Here is a 17844-nt window from a genome sequence, read left to right on the forward strand (position 1 = left end):
TTTGATTCTAACCGAAACCAATTAGGACCACATAGAGGTGGAGATAGATGGCTCAAGACTGCTAAGATTTCCTTTAAACACAATGGTCCATACGGCCATCTTTATTCTGGGATCATCCTATACTTTGACCTAACTATTTGCTACCTCTATTTTTCATATTTTCACTTTTCCACTCTAACACTTGAAGCAAATGCAAGCTGTTTTGCCGTAAGCAAGAAGCCATTTCTGTATTATTTTGAAAGTTAAATTGTTTATAAGTTACTTCTCTTTAAGTCCTTTTGTCAGCCGGACTTTATTGAGAATGGATTTACGTTTCTCTCAATTGTAATCAGATAGAGGAAATAAAGATCCTTGTTTGCATCCGAGAAGTTTAACTCAAATTTCTACTGAGTTTTAGTGTCACAAGACCTCACTAATTCTGAATGGCATCTTTCATGTCTACTTGGCACCTTGGTTTAACCTCTGACACTCCAGTGTTTGTCAAATTATGTGTTCGCTTTGCAGCAGACATTGGCAACACCTAGAATCTGCCAGTTTTACAGGCGATGTTCATCAGAACCTGGAACTAGTGCAATAGAAAAAGGGCCTTGGAAGGTGGCATACATAATGCACGTTCAATAATTTCTACTTGTAATAATAATAATCTTTAATATTGTCACACGTCGGCTTACATTAACACTGCAATGAAGTTACTGTGAAAAGCCCCTAGTCGCCACATTCCGGCGCCTGTTCAGGTACACAGAGGGAGAATTCAGAATGTCCAATTCACCTCACAAGTCTTTCGGGACTTATGGGAGGAAACCGGAGCACCCGGAGGAAACCCACGCAGACACGGGGAAAACGTGCAGACTCCGCACTGACGGTGACCCAGCGGGGAATCGAACCTGGGACCCTGGATCTAACCACTGTGCTACCGTGCTGTGTCTCAGGTGATGACAAGCACCCGGTGGCTTCACTGGCCCCTTCTTCAGTTGATTTCCATTTCTCCAATCTGTGGGGGTTGTGCAAGTTTTGCAGTCAGCTCCTAGAGCTTAAACCAGAAAAACATTGAAGGGCTATTGGTGTATCTTGTTCATGATAATGTCACAATGATGGAGACGAAACATCGGATTATGAACAAAATATTGAACTTTCAATGAGACTTGTCAATTCAAAAAAATAGACAGAAGGCAAAGACAGTGTGAATTTAGTCGCTGGCTGAATTGCTAGTGAGTCATACTAAGAGACAATGGAATAGCACCCCAGTTTCTGGACAAATCAAACGCACAAATGCCATCCAAAAACTAATTGTCATCTCCTTTGGAGACAATGGCGATAACGGGAGATAAGTGTCATCCCAGCAGGAATGATATCCTGTGAGTAATGTCCCAGCCAAATCTGAGGGTTTCACCCACAAGGAATATACAAAGTCTGGGTTAAACTTTCGCTACAAAGTTCGGTCCGGGTCGACTGGCATTGGGTTTGCCACAGCATGTGGCACAGGGGAAGATAACTGGCACCCCTGCTCCGAGGCATAAAATACAAATCCAGCTCCGATTGTTGAAGCAAACCAAGTCAGCGTCGGCACTGCACAACATTGGAATCTCAAAACAGACTATTCATAAGGGCAGCATGGTAGCAAAGTGGTTAGCACTGTGGCTTCACGGCGCCAGGGTCCCAGGTTCGCTTCCCGCTTGGGTCACTGTCTGTGCACGTTCTCCCCGTGTGCGTGGGTTCCCTCCGGGTGCTCCGGTTTCCTCCCACAGTCCAATGATGTGCGGGTTAGGTGGATTGGCCATGCTAAATTGACCTTTGGTTAGATGTGGTTACGGGTATAGAGTGGAGGTGTGGGCTTGGGTAGGGTGCTCTTTCCAAGAGCCGGTGTAGACCGATGGGCCGAATGGCCTCCTTCTGCACTGTAAATTCTATGATTTGCTGAAGTCAACGCTACTTGAATCACCAACTCCAACAGCAGGAACGTTTCATCATTTAATCCTCATGGAGAAGTCAAGGAGTGTTTTATATACTTTGTTAAATTTACTTTGGACTGATTTCTAATCGGAATGGACACATATGCATGTGTTTTATCATTTTCTCGCATTTAGTAATTAATAAACTCATACATCAGTTCAAGAAAACCTGGTTAAAATGGCTCCTTTAAAAACATAATTGGGCTCAAAACGGTAAATGCAAAGGGACGGATCCTTTTTTAAACAATAATGGGGCTGGTTTAGCTCACTGGGCTAAATCGCTGGCTTTTAAAGCAGACCAAGGCAGGCCAGGAACGCGGGTTCGATCCCGTACCAGCCTCCCCAAACAGGCGCCGGAATGTGGCGACTGGGGGCTTTTCACAGTAACTTCATTGAAGCCCATTCGTGACAATCAGCGATTTTCATTTCATTTCTTGTTGCACGCAATTGAGGGGTTGGATAAAGTCCAAATGAGACTTGTCAATTCAAAAAAATAGACAGAAGGCAAAGACGGTGTAAATTTAGTCGCTGGCTGAATTGCTAGTGGGTCATACTAAGAGACAATGGAATAGCACCCCAGTTTCTGGACAAATCAAACGCACAAATGCCATCCAAAAACTAATTGTTATCTCCTTTGGAGACAACTGCGCAGTTCGTCTCCCTCAGCCTGGGGCACAACAATTTGGGGGTTTGCCGGAAGTCAACAAATTGAGGAATCCTGTCCGGGATTCTTTTGACCAATTAGGACTCGTGTCGAGAGAGTTCCACACAGGTAACAACTTGAGGGATCTCGTCCACTTTAACAAATCTGGGGAACCTTGCCTGGGAGACCAGTCATAACAATAGCTGCAGTTAATAACTGCATCATCTCTCACACTGGACACAAAACCATAACCTGAGGTAGTAATGAAAACCCTTCACGAAAATGTCAACGAGAAAAGAGGAGAGTGAGAGTTGGTAATACGAAGTTCACAGATTTCTAACAGTGCAGAAAAAGGCCATTTGGCCCATCCAGTTTGCACCTACTCTCCGAATGAGCATTATGACTTAGTGCCAGTTTCCTGGCTTCACCAAATACTCTGGCATATTGTTTCCTTTTAATTAATCATCTAATGTCCTCGATTGCATCTGCTCCACCGCACTTCCAGGTAGTCCATTCCAGACGCCAACCACTCGTGGCGGGAAAATGTTTTGCTCACATCACGTTTTGCTTCTTTTGCAAATCACTTTAAATCTGTGCCCCCTCCGCTCTCAATCCTGTTCCGAACAGGACCAGTTTCTACCCTGTCTACTTTGCCCGTCTCCCTCATGATTTTGGTCGCCTTCATCAAATCTCCTCTCAGCCGCCTCTCCAAGAAGGTTGGTTCCACTCTCTCCAACCTATCTTCGTTACTGATGGTCTTGTGAAGCTCTTCTGCTTTCTCCCCAATGTGTTGACACCCTTCTAGCAGTATGGCGCCCAGAACTGTGCACAATACTCAAGCTGAGGTCCAAGATTGTAAATAAATTTCCATCTTCAAGACTCGGAACATTAACTCTGTTTCTTTCTTCCCCGAACATGCTGAGACGTTTTTTTTTTTTAAATTTAGAGTTCCCAATTCTTTCTTTTTTCCAATTAAGGGGCAATTTAGCGTGGCCAATCCACCTACCCTGCACATCTTTGGGTTGTGTGGGGGGTGTGACCCACGCAGACACAGGGAGACTGTGCAAACTCCACAAGGAAGGTGACGTGGGACCAGGATCGAACCCTTCCAGGATTGTGAACCGTGTCCATCCAGGCTCGCGCATAAAATATGTGATTTGAGTAAAACAGTGTTCAATTAACAGTATAGTGTTCAATTCTGGTCGCCACACTACCAGAAGGATGTGGAGGCTTTAGAGAGGGTGCAGAAGAGATTGACCAGGATGTTGCCTGGTATCGAGGGCATTAGCTATGAGGAGCGGTTGAATAAACTCGGTTTGTTCTCACTGGAACGACGGAGGTTGAGGGGCGACCTGATAGAGGTCTACAAAATTATGAGGGGCATAGACAGAGTGGATCATCAGAGACTTTTTCCCAGGGCAGAGGGGTGAATTACGAGGTGGCATAGGTTTAAGGTGCGAGGGGCAAGGTTTAGAGGAGATGTACGAGGTAAGTTTTTTACACACAGGGTAGTGGGTGCCTGGAACTCGCTGCCGGAGGAGGTGGTGGAAGCAGGGACGATAGTGACGTTTAAGGGGCATCTTGACAAATACATGAAAGGATGGGAATAGAGGTTTACGGACCCCGGAAGTGTAGAAGATTTTAGTTTAGATGGGCAGCATGGTCAGCTGGGGCTTGGAGGGCCGAAGGGCCTGTTCCTGTGCTGTACTTTTCTTTGTTCTTTGTTCCAATATACATAGAACGCAGCCAAGACCCCGGATTCTCTCCCAGCGCAGGTTATCTTTGAGGAGGAAATAAATAAATCCAAAAAAAAAAATCATGAATGTAGCAGCCTTAACTTCAATACCAGGGGCATTCAGAGCATAATTTTTGATCACTGCCTGAGCTCACCGCGAATCTTACGATCCTTACGATGCAGAAGAAGGCTATTTGGCCCATCGAGCCTGCACAGACCTTCCAAAAGAGCACCCCACCCATGTCCACTCCCCCATCCACAAAAACTACAATAGTTTGTTGCATTGCCATGGTCTGTTATATAATATCAGGCAAAGTATTGTCAACCTCGGGTTTGAGTTGAGATTCAGGTGTTAGCAGCACAGAAATATTCCTGGGCCAGATGAGGAGAGTACCGGAGAGGCAGGGCAGGGTGGACACACAGCCCATCGTAGCTTCTCACTGAAGGAAATCTAAACGGGGCAGGGTCACTGAACACACAGAGGAAACAGACGGCAATTTTGGGTTACATTCTGAGCTGCAACAACACAACCACTTCAAAGAAGCAACGTGGAGTGACACACACTGATAGTGGAGCCCAGCCCCTCTCTCAATGTCCTGAAGAAATACATTTTACACAGCGACTAACATCTTACCTGGAGAGGCGATTAACAAAGCAAGGAACAGAAAGAGAGCCATCTCTGCTCCCTGACTGTACAAACCGCACTGACTCTCACTGTTATATATAAGGAGCAACCCCTCAGCAAAGACTTTGCCGGCCAATTAGAAAACAGTGAGTGTCAAACAGCAAAGGCAGGGCTTTGCCTTCATCCCCGCCTCTTACTGAAACTGGCAGATGTACCTCAGAGTGGCAATGCTTAAAGCAACATCACCTTCGGTCAGCGAGTTAGAATTAACATCACATGAGCAGAGAAAACTCCTTCAGCTTTCATGTGTTCAAAGCAACTGGGTGAGGTAATTCAGGAGAATTTCACCTTTTTTGGATGAACTATTTTTAGTTTCTCGCCCATGTCCACATTCACAGTAATGAAACCATGGGACTGGATTCTCCGATTTGGAGGCTGATTTGAAGGGGCTGGTTTAGCACAGTGGGCTAAACGGCTGGCTTGTGATGCCGAACAAGGCCAGCAGCGCGGGTTCAATTCCCGTACCGGCCTCCCCGAACAGGCGCCGGAATGTGGCGACTAGGGGCTTTTCACAGTAACTTAATTTGAAGCCCACTTGCGACAATAAGCGATTATTATTATGTCTCCACGCCAGCGACAGTGGTGTTGCTCGTTCTGGGTGAGTGTGCTTAACACTCAATTGGCTCTGTTTTATTCCTTAGCTCTAGAGTCGCCAGGTATCCTTATGATACCGCCACGAGGTTCAAGTTCAAGTTCAGATCAATGACTCAATACACCAATTAGTAAGGTTCAATCAAACACATTTATTATTACACAGTAAATCGATACTCATGCAACTAATACTAACGGACTAAACTTCCTACCACTATAAGCCAATACTTATCTTCGATAAGGGAACCCACTGGATCAGGGAACAATGGCCTCTTGTTCTGTCCTGAGACTGCAGGCTTCCCAGTTGGTACAGGCTAAGGGGTCAGGAGTGTCTACTCTCGTAGCGAGCGTTGGTTGGACACTTACTTGTCGGTGTAGCTGTTGGCCAGGCCCCTCCTTCTCACGTTCAAGTTCTTAGAGAGCTGCTGCAAAGGTGTTCTGCTGGGAGGGCCGGCTAAGAGAGGGAGCTGGACTTGGGATCTGTCCTTTATAGGACCCAGGGGCTTCGCTCCCATCTGGGCGAACCCTATACCTGCTTGCAATCGATTGGACCTCATACCAATCGATTGGTTTGAATTCCCCAACACTGGGGCTGTTTCCCGATCGCTGGGCGGTTCTTGGGGCTGTTTGTAACTTATTGTTTCAGACTCCCGTTGGCGCCGGGAAGTCTGACCTGTTATAGAATGTCCCAAATGTAGCTAATCGTTGTATCCATTGTTCCCGGGGATCGCTCATTAATATGCAAACTGTTAGTATCAGTGCTGTCTGTTTTTTTTGCTGGCAGAATACACAGGGAGATTCTGCAGCCTGCCTGCTTTCCTTACATTGTCCTGTTTTCCCTGCATGCATTTCAATTCTCCATTTTGTGTCGGGCAGTGGCCAACTTCGGTGGCTACACTGGCAGGAAAAATGGCGCAAAATCGAGGCAGCGTAGACCAGCTGGCCTGCAGAACTGCCGGGTCCGTAGCCGTACATGCGCACGGTGGCGGCCTGCAGCGGCCGTGCTTCATAGCGCTTGTCGCTCGCGCACCCAGCCCACGAAATAGCCCCCCCTTCAGCTGGCTGGCTCGCCCTGAACCGCCCCACCATAGTGCTCCCCAGCCCCGAATATGTCCTCCACTGCCCCCGATTTCGCCATGATTCTACACCTCGTCGCCGAACGCGATTTCGGCGTCAAGGATTGGTCATCCAGCCGATGCTTTCCAAAGTCTCAGTGAGGTCACAAAAACCTTCGGACTTGGGTTATACACAACTTGGGCAGCACAGTTAACACCCAATAAAGACCTCAGCTGTTTTGTCCAACATCTTAACGGAACCTGTTCTGTTGAGGGCAGATGTGGTGGGTATATCTCCAAAAAAAATGTTGGTTTATTTTGCCTGCTGTTTCTGCTTCAGTCATTGTTCAATGGGCTGTATGCTCACCTCACATCTCAACGTTCGCAGATGATACCAAGTTAGGCGGGAGGGTGAAGAGGCGGGGATCCTAGTGTCATGGGAGTGTACCTTTAAGAAATGGGTGTGTATCAAATAGCTGCAGTGATGTCATTGTGTGGGTGGAGCTGGGTTGTGTCTCTGGCTTTTACTTTCGTTTAGAGCTGAAAAATATGTGGCTTTTACTTTCGTTCAGAGCTGAAAAAAATGTTTTACTTTCCTTTTAAGCAGTTGAAAGCTGAATTCAAACAAGGAAGTTTCATTTTTGTCTCTCTCTCGCTGTCTGTTAAAAGGTGTCCAGGTCACTTGATAACTTAAAAGTGACAACTGTAAATAATTTATACCTACTGTTTTGTTAAAAAGGACATTTGGCTCATGGATGTTGTTGGGAAAGTTATTAAGAGTTACATATAGAGTACTGTATCTGTGAGCGGGTATTTGTGTTGGCAGTTGATAAAATGTTTACTGTGTGTTTATAAAATGTTAACTGAATTCATAGAATAAACATTGTTTTGTTTAAAAATACTTAAGATCTCTGTTGCATAACACCTATAGAATGGGCCCTTGTGCTCCACATAACCACAATCTATGTAAAGTTGTGGGTCAGGTAAACTCCATGATATACTTTAGAGTTTTCTAAACCCTGGCCCGTTAGAGCAGCATGATCTTGTCAGGTTGGGCGAATGGGGAAGCCAATGGCAGATGCAGTATAATTTGGATAAGTGTGAGGTTATTCACTTTGGAAGCAAAAACAGGAAGGCAGATTACTACCTGAATGGTTGTAAATTGGGAGAGGGGAGTGTGCAGCGGGACCTGGGTGTCCTTGTGCACCAGTCGCTGAAGGTCAGCATGCAGGTGCAGCAGGTGGTAAAGAAGGCTAATGGGATGTTGGCCTTCATTACGAGAGGTTTCGAGTATAGAAGCAGGGATGTGTTGCTGCAATTGTACAGGGCCTTGGGGAGGCCACACCTGGAGTATTGTGGGCAGTTTACGTCTCCTTCTCTGAGGAAGGATGTTCTTGCTCTTGAGGGAGTGCAGAGAAGGTTTACCAGACTTATTCCTGGGATGGAGGGACTGACATATGAGCAGAGATTGAGTCGGTTGGGATTGTTCTCGCTGGAGTTCAGAAGAATGAGGGAGGGATCTCATAGAGACGTATAAAATTCTAACAGGACTGGACAGGGTAGATGCAGGGAAGATGTTACCAATGATGGGCGTGTCCAGAACCAGGGGTCACAGCCTGAGGATTCAGGGTAAACCATTTCGGACAGAGATAAGGAGACACTTCTTCACACAAAGAGTGGTGAGCCTCTGGAATTCATTACCACAGGAAGTAGTTGATGCTAAAACACTGAATATATTCAAGAGGTGGCTGGATATAGCACTTGGCGAGAATGGGATCAAAGGCTTATGGGGAGGAAGCAGGATTAGGCTATTGAGTTGGATGATCAGCCATGATCGTGATGAATGGTGGAGCAGGCTCGAAGGGCCGAAAGGCCTCCTCCTGCTCCTATCTTCTATGTATCTGTGCAGAAGGTTGTGAGTACGTGTCCCACTTCCAAAACTTGACTTGAACGGAAAATCTCCACCACAATAATTTTAGAGTCCTGCACCGTCTTTCAGATGGACCATTAAACTGAGGATATGTCTGGTGGGTGTAAAAGGCACAATTTGAAAGAATCTTAGTAGAGGGTATTTCTGGCCAAGGTTTATCCCTCAGGGAAAAAGAAAATCATCTGATCAAGATCATGTTGTTTGTGGGAACTTGCTGTGTCGCCATTGACTACCGAGTTCCTTTCATTCTAACAATGACAACATTGAATCATAAAATTTACAGCACGGAAGGATTTTCACATAGAGGGCTGTCGAGAGCTGGAATAAGAAACTCAAAAGGGTCTAAATTGGATGGCAGATGCATTATGGGCTTAATGGTCTCTTCTATGCCATAAAATTCTAGCATTGTATTCAATTGAAATAATTCATGAAGGTGGTATGGACGATGTATCAATATACTTTCAAAAGGTGTTTGACAAAGCACAGAATAGACCTGTCAGCAAATTAAAAGGCGTGGGATTGAAAGGGCAGGCACACAAAATGAGGGTAGTGGTGGACAGTTGTTGTTTAGGCTGGAGTGTAGTGTTCAGTGGTGTTCTGAAGGTCAATATATTCTTTTCGATATATGTTCATGACAAGGGTATAATTTCTCAGCTGATGCTGAACTTGGAAATGTTTTATCGCTTGAAAAGAGTAGTTATCTGGGGCGGAATTCTCCGCCCCCCCCCCCCCCCCCCCCCCCCGCAGGGTCGGGGAATCGCCCGGGGCCGGCGTAAATCCTGCCCCCACCGTAGCCGGAATTCTCCGCCACCCGGGAATCGGCGGGAGCGGGAATCGCGCCACGCCAATCGGCGTGCCCCACGCGGCGATTCTCCGGCCCGCGATGGGCCGAAGTCCCGCCGCTGAGAGGCCTCTCCGGCCGACATGGTTTCAACCACCTCTGGTGGCGGCGGGATTGGCGGTGCAAGGGTGCCCCCACGGTGGCCTGGCCCGCGATCGGGGCCCACCGATCGGCGGGCGGGCCTGTGCCGCGGGGGCACTCTTTTTCTTCCGCCGCTGCCCCGGCCTCCACCATGGCGGAGGCGGAAGAGACCCCCTCCACCGCATATGCGCCGGTGGTGACGTCAGCGGCCGCTGACGCACCGGCGCATGCGCGGACCGGCGAAGACCTTACGGCCAGCCCCGACGCCGGGCGGCGGACGCCAAAGGCCGTTGGCGCCGGTTTTGGCACCGGCCGGCAGAGCGGAAACCACTCCGGCGTGGGCCTAGCCCCTAAAGGCGCGGAGAATTCCACACCTTTGGGGAGGCCCGACGCCGGAGTGGTTGGTGCCACTCCGCTAGACCGCGACCCCCCCGCCCCGTCGGGTAGGGGAGAATCCCGGTCCTGATTCAGGAAGACTTAACCATTATAATCTTTATTATTGTCACAAGTAGGCTTACATTAACTCTGTAATGAAGGGCGGCACAATGGCGCAGTGGGTTAGCACTGCTGCCTCACTGCGCCGAGGTCCAGGGTTCGATCCCGGCTCTGGGTCACTGTCCGTGTAGAGTTTGCACATTCTGCCCGTGTCTGCGTGGGTCTCACCCCCACAACCCAAAGATGTGCAGGTGGATTGGTCATGCTAAATTGCCCCTTAATTGGAAAAAAATTAATTGGGTACTCTAAATTTATTTTAAAAAACACTGCAATGAAGTTACTGTGAAAATCCCCTAGTCGCCACATTCCAGCGCCTGTTCGGGTACACGGAGAGGGAGAATTCAGAATGTCCAATTCACCCTAACAAACACGTCTTTCGGGACTTGTGGGAGGAAACCGGAGCGCCCGGAGGAAACCCACGCCGACACGGGGAGAATGTGCAGGCTCTCCACGGGCAGTGACCCAAGCCGGGAATCGAACCTGGGACCCCTGGCGCCGTGAAGCAACCGTGCCAACCACTGTGAGGAAAGCTGTAAACAGGCTGGTAAAATGGGCAAGACACATGGCTGATGAAATGTAAAACTGAGACGTGCGAGGTGATGCATTGTCCTGGATGAAACGTAAGGCGAGGCAACGTGAACCTATTGGTAACATTCTACAGGAGGTGCAGGAACAGAGAGAGACACAAACACAAATCCTTGAAGGTGGTAGGAAATGGCTAGATTTGCATCAAACAACTTGGCCAGTTTCTGACGTCAAAAATCGACTCCCATATCCTGGCATATTTGTCTCCGAGTGGGCGAGTGTTTGTTTACTCCTGATTGGGAGGAGAACTCACACACAGAGATGTCCTTGCATTGCTGTCCCCAACAAAGGAGTAGTTTAGGCACCATTTATACAAACCTGGGTGGGCTCACTGGAATAAAACTCTTGACTGTTGTTCTGAAGTGTTCTGGCTTTTTCAGACCTTCCATCTTATGGTGAGTACCTTGGTGCTGTCTCCGAGATCGGCGTGATTGTTCTTCTTTTCTTCTTAGAAGCTGAACTCACTTTCTAAACTCACTGCTTACTTTTAGGAACGCATGCCTGGTACCATGTGGTTTTTTTTTGTGATTCTGTTATCAGGATGGATGTTGTAGTTGTCATGATATGCTGACATGCAGATGATGATTATACAGACAGGCAGCTAATGGACACAGAGAACAGGACATGACCAATCAGCAGGCAGGACACTCAGGGGTGGTATATCACTATAAAAGGCACGAGGCACTCACACTCCGCCTCTTTCCACTGATGAACATCCACCAAGTGAGTCAGGGTGTATGTACAGTATCTCCAGCACGTGGCTAAGAGCTAGTCTGGTTCAGTCAGACAGAGTAACCACACTTAAGTTAGCAGAGAGTTGAACTCATAGAGAGCTGTGCTAACTGTGCTAACTGGTTCAATAAACCTGATCGAACTAACTTCAAGGTCTGGAGTATCTTTTGGTTAAAGCTGCATCCAGTTGCAGCCTGTATTGCCCCAAAGTACATGGCACGACAGTAGTGTTCACAAAGCTAAGTTCATTAACAAAGCTAACTTTGGCTGAGTACTCACTGTTCATGTTGCGAAACATTGAAACATTGCTGTCCTGTGAGAGTTGGTCCATTAAGAGTACTTCGTGTACCATTGGTTGCGCATTAGTCATTGCTGTGTCCACTGTTCAATTGCAATGTCGCCAATCTATGGGGTGGTCAGACATTCTGATTTGGCCCACCTTTTGGTTTGTATACTTTTCGGATTCGTCTGTTTCATTCCGAGCCTTGTAAATAATCAATCTGAAACCTAAAACCTGAAATAAAACAGTTCAAGTTAATGGATGTCGAGCCATTTAGTATGAAGAGTGTTACTGCGCCGCAACGGCGCATTTTCCACGTCTGCGTTTGTCGTATCACACATTCTCTCATCAAATATCATTAAAAGGGGCAGCACGGTAGCATTGTGGATAGCACAATCGCTTCACAGCTCCAGGGTCCCAAGTTCGATTCTGGCTTGGGTCACTGTCTGTGCGGAGTCTGCACGTCCTCCCCGTGTGTGTGCGTGGGTTTCCTCCGGGTGCTCCGGTTTCCTCCCACAGTCCAAAGATGTGCAGGTTAGGTGGATTAGCCATGATAAATTGCCCTTAGTGACCAAAATTGCCCTTAGTGTTGGGTGGGGTTACTGGTTTATGGGGATAGGGTGGAGGTGTTATCCTTGGGTAGGGTGCTCTTTCCAGGAGCTGGTGCAGATTCGATGGGCCGAATGGCCTCCTTCTGCACTGTAAATAAAGTTTGATTTGATGGCGAGTATGATAGAAGGCAAATGGAATTTTGTCCTTCATTGCTAGAGGGATGGAGTTTAAGACTAGAGAGGTTATGCTGGAATTGTATAAGGTGTTAGTGCGGCCACACCTGGAGTATTGTGTTTCAGTTTTGGTCTCCTTACTTGAGAAAGGACGTACTGGCGCTGGAGGGTGTGCAGAGGAGATTCACTAGGTTAATCCCAGAGCTGAAGGGGTTGGATTACGAGGAGAGGTTGAGTAGACTGGGACTGTACTCGTTGGAATTTAGAAGGATGAGGAGGGGATCTTATAGAAACATATAAAATTATGAAGGGAATAGATAGTATAGATGCGGGCAGGTTGTTTCCACTGGCGGGTGAAAGCAGAACTAGGGGGCAAAGCCTCAAAATAAGGGGAAGTAGATTTAGGGCTGAGTTTAGGAGGAACTTCTTCACCCAAAGGGTTGTGAATCTATGGAATTCCTTACCCAGTGAAGCAGTTGAGGCTCCTTCATTAAATGTTTTTAAGATACAGATAGATTTTTTTTTTGAAGAATAAAGGGATTAAGGGTTATGGTGTTCGGGCCGGAAAGTGGAGCTGAGTCCACAAAAGATCAGCCATGATCTCATTGAATGGCGGGGCAGGCTCGAGGGGCCAGATGGCCGACTCCTGCTCCTAGTTCTTATGTTCTTATTATGTGAAAATGTTCAGAATGCAAAGGGTTAATGTCATATCATCATTAGCCACTGGATGGAGCTAGATGCAGAATTATACAATGCACTGACTCACAGGCTTCTGGGAGAGGGCTGGAGAGGAGCAGTGAGAGAGTGAAGAGTACAGTTAGATACAGAGTGTTGAGACTAATGTTAGTAGTGTAGATTGTAGATTACGAGGTTATTGTTTACTATAGGAGCGAGTGGTTGAGCTTTAATAAGTAGTGTAAATAAAAGTTAGCTCTGTTAATTAACTTAGCTTTGTGAACACTACTGTTGTGTTATCTACTCTGGGACAACACAGGCTGCAACTGGATGCAGTTTTAGCCAAAAGATACTCCAGATCTTGAAGTTAGTTCGATCAGGTTTTTTGAACCAGTTAGCACAGTTAGCACAGCTCTCTATGAGTTCAACTCTCTGCTAACTTAAGTGTGGTTACTCTGTCTGACTGAACCAGACTAGCTCTTAGCCATGTGCTGGAGGTGTGATACTGTACATACACCCTGACTCACTCGGTGGATTTTCATCAGTGGAAAGAGGCGGAGTGTGAGTGCCTCGTGCCTTTTATAGTGAGATACCACCCCTGAGTGTCCTGCCTGCTTATTGGTCATGTCCTGTTGTCTGTGTCCATTAGCTGTCTGACTGTATATCATCACCTGCATGTCAGCATATCATGACAACTACAACATCCATCCTGATAACAGAATCACAAAAAAAACACCACATGGTACCAGGCATGCGTTCCTAAAAGTAAGCAGTGAGTTTAGAAAGTGAATTCAGCTTCTAAGAAGAAAAGAAGAACAACCACCCCGATCTCGGAGACAGCACCAACCTACCTACCATAAAACGGAAGGTCTAGAAAAGCCAGAACACTTCAGGACGACTGGTAAACTCAGTCCAAACTGGAACAATTTCAAACAGCAATTTTAAGTTTTTGTGTCTGCCTCCACATTAGAATCAGCTCCTGATCATCGGGAAAATCGCGCTCCTCCTCAATTTGGCTGAACCACAGGCATTCAAATTATTTCACTCCTTTGAATTCGCAAAACGAGGACAAGAGTAAATTTGAACGGGTCATGGACAAATTTGATGTTATTTGCAATGAAACGATGTTTAGAAAAAAGCTGCAGCTAGAAGGAGAGTTGATAGATTCGTTTATAACTGATTTAAGATTGAGAGCGCAGTCCTATCATTTTGCTTCGTCACGAGATCAAATTGTGTTTGGTATATATGGGTTGGGATTCTCCGATCCCACGGCCAAGTTCTGACGCTGGCGTCAAAAGTGGCGCAAGCCACTCCGACATCAAAGGGCCTCGAGGCGCAGGCATTCACCCCTTCCTAGGGGGCTAGTACAGCGCCCGCTGGACCATAGCTCGAAAGCCGGCACGCCACGGCTGGCGCAGGTCTGCGCGCACGCGTGTGGGTTGCCGTCTCCGCGCGGGCCCCCGGGCAATATGGCGGAGCCCTAAAGGGGCCCAGCACAGAGGAACATGCATAGAACATAGAACGTACAGTGCAGAAGGAGGCCATTCGGCCCATCGAATCTGCACCGACCCACTTAAGCCCTCACTTCCACTCTATCCCCGTAGCCCAATAACCCCACCGAAACGTTTTGGTGACTAAGGGGAAATTTATCACGGCAAATCCACCTAACCGGTACGTCTTTAGACATATCAGGAACATCGGCCCCCCATGGAATTAGCCCGCCCACTGATCGATAGACCCCAATCGCGGGTCTGGCCACTGTGGAGACCGCCCCCCCCCCCCGAGTCAGGTCCCCTTACCAGGATGGCCCCCGCAGCCAGAGCTCCAAGGTCCCGCCGGGTAGGACCATACGTAACCCACGCTGGTGGGACTCGGAGGGCACTCGGCCTGTGGAAGCACGGAGAATTGCAGGGGGGTGGGGGGGGGCTTTGAGCGGCCCCCAACCGGCACGGCGTCCGAGCGGCCTGATCCGATTATCACGCCCCTCCCCCCCCTCAGGCAATTCTCCGACCCAGCATGGGATCAGAGAATCGAGGCCACGGTGTCCGATTGCGAGAAAGGTGACTAAGAAGACCCATTTTGCCATTCGATGAAGGCATAAACCTTTGCAGGGCCAGCGAGCAAGCCACAAACGAATATGCCAAGTTCAGGGCTAAAGAAAATGACGCAAACTCGGGAAACGTGGCTGATGCCATTAACTCTGCGGCGCAGTTCAGAAGACAGCGCGCCACTGATGGTGGCCATTTTGAAAGTGACATCACCAGCTGTCGCCACACCCACTATAGAAAAACTTGTCCAGCAAAAGAAAACCGGTGCTCGCGATGCAGCAAGTTTATTTTTCTTCACAACAATGTTTCAGTTTAGCGATACCGGCAAAGAACTCCAAAAAATCGTTCCACAAATATAAAAAGATAGAGTATATAAAATGAAGGAATGAAGAAAAAATGTTGACTTCAAATAATTATTCCTCTCAGTTTACTCTGCAGGATAACTTTATGGTAGAAGCGGTAACCAGAGTTAATGCACTGGACACTGATGATTGAACAATATTTCAACTCTCCAATATAAGTAAAGATTGGAGTGTAACACTTAATATTAATGGGTCTGATTTTCCATGCAGGCTGGATACGGGTGCACATACAAATTTAATCACTGAGGTAGATCGAAAACAAATGAACAAGATTCCATGAATTAACAAATAAAACTGTAAGTTGACAGACTGTAATGGGAATGCAATAATGAAAGGCGCCGCTGCCTCATAGCGCAGCATAGTGTTATGGGCCAGGTTTTAGAGAACCCCAAAGTGTATCATTGAGTTCACCTGCCCCACAACTTTTAATAGATTGTGGTATGGGGAGCACATGGCCCAATCTACAGGCGTCGTGCAACAGTACTTTTAAATTAAAACAATGTTTATTTATGAAACCAGTTAGCACTTTATAAACCCACAGTAAACATCGTAACAACTATCAACGCCAATAAATCCCCAAGAATACAGTACTCTATAGATAACCCTTAATAAATTCCCAAACAACACCCAGAAGACAAAAGACCCTTTTAAACACAGAGATCAGATTTAAATTCTCCACTGAGAGCAGTCAGCACTTTGAAATCACCCAATTGATCTGGAGACAGTCTTTAGTTTGCAGAGAGAGATGTTTATGCAGCTCCTTGCTTTGCCTGCAGCTATCCAGCTCTCAAAATGAAACTAAAGCACACCCTGCAGCAAACAGCCTAAAACGAAAGTAAAGTAGACAGACAGCCCAGCTCCACCCATGTTCTGACATCACTGCAGCTCTCTAATGAACACCCCATTTCTTAAAAGGGAAGCCATTGGAATTTGAAATTGTGGGATGATGCAAAGTCATCACTAATTGGAGTACTTGGTGCAAAAGAATGCACACAGCCAGAAATTTAAATGGTGCACTCAATGATCGAACTGAGAAAATATCGAGCAACTGCAAGCGTGTCTTTAGTGGAATGGGCACCTTCCCATTCACGTAGAGCATTAAACTCAAAAAGGATGGGAAGCCAGTAACACAGGTGCCCAGCAGAGTGTCAGCGCCATTAGGTGACAGTCTCAAGAACGAGTTGGATAGAATGCAACAATGCGACATATCGAAGGTGACAGAGCTGACAGACTGGGGTAAGCTCTATGGTGTGCGTGTGCATAAACCCAATGGGGACTTGAGAGTATGTATCGATCGAAAATATCGAAACAATAGCATAAGGAGACAACACTATCCCATACCTAAAAGAGAAGAGATAAAGCAAAAATGACACATGCCAAGTATTTCACGAAATTGGACGCTTCCGAGGGATGTTGGCAACTCCATCTACATAGGCGAAGCTGAAAATTGTGCACCTTTAACACTCCGTTTGGCCGATATTGTTTTAACCGATTACCTTTCGGCATAATATTAGCTCCAGAGATCTTCCACCGTGCGATGGAGACTATAATTGAAAGAGTACCAGGCCGACAAAGTATTTTGCCACGATGCTGGCGAAGCTATTGGGGGAGGGGGACGACCCCTCTGGATCGGGCTCATCGGTCGTGGAGGCCTGTACCAAAGGCGAGTGAGCCGCCAAGGGTAGAGACTCTGTGCTTCCGTAGGTACAGCGTGAAGGAGAAGGTCCTGTGCTGGGCCAAGCAGAAGCGGGTGGTGCAGTGGGCTGGAGCTGGTATACGTGTATACCAGGACTTTACGGTGGAGCAAGCGAGGAGGCGGGCTGCCTTCGGCCGGGTGGAGAACAGTATCATAGCAATGAGGGCAGCACGGTAGCATTGTGGATAGCACAATTGCTTCACAGCTCCAGGGTCCCAGGTTCGATTCCGGCTTGGGTCACTGTCTGTGCGGGGTCTGCACATCCTCCCCGTGTGTGTGTGGGTTTCCTCCGGGTGCTCCGGTTTCCTCCCACAGTCCAAAGATGAGCGGGTTAGGTGGATTGGCCATGCTAAATTGCCCTTAGTGTCCTAAAAAGTAAGGTTAAGGGGGGGGGGTTGTTGGGTTACGGGTATAGGGTGGATACGTGGGTTTGAGTTGGGTGATCATTGCTCGGCACAACATCGAGGGCCGAAGGGCCTGTTCTGTGCTGTACTGTTCTATGTTCTATGTTCTATGAATATTAGCGGGGGGTGGGGGGGGGGGGGTGTTTGGGGGGGGTTGGACTATATATGTTAATGGTGACCATGGGCGTTTCCTGATTCCACTTTTTTTATTTGACCCTTATATTGTCAGGCGGGCTGTTGTTGGGGGTTGCTGGGAGGATGGGATCGTTGTTGTTGATAGTGGATTTGACATTGTCTCCGTTACTCTTTCCTGTTTGTTGGTGACATTTTGG

This window comes from Scyliorhinus canicula, chromosome 26 (assembly GCF_902713615.1).
Source record: "Scyliorhinus canicula chromosome 26, sScyCan1.1, whole genome shotgun sequence".
In the NCBI taxonomy this organism is placed as follows: domain Eukaryota; kingdom Metazoa; phylum Chordata; class Chondrichthyes; order Carcharhiniformes; family Scyliorhinidae; genus Scyliorhinus; species Scyliorhinus canicula.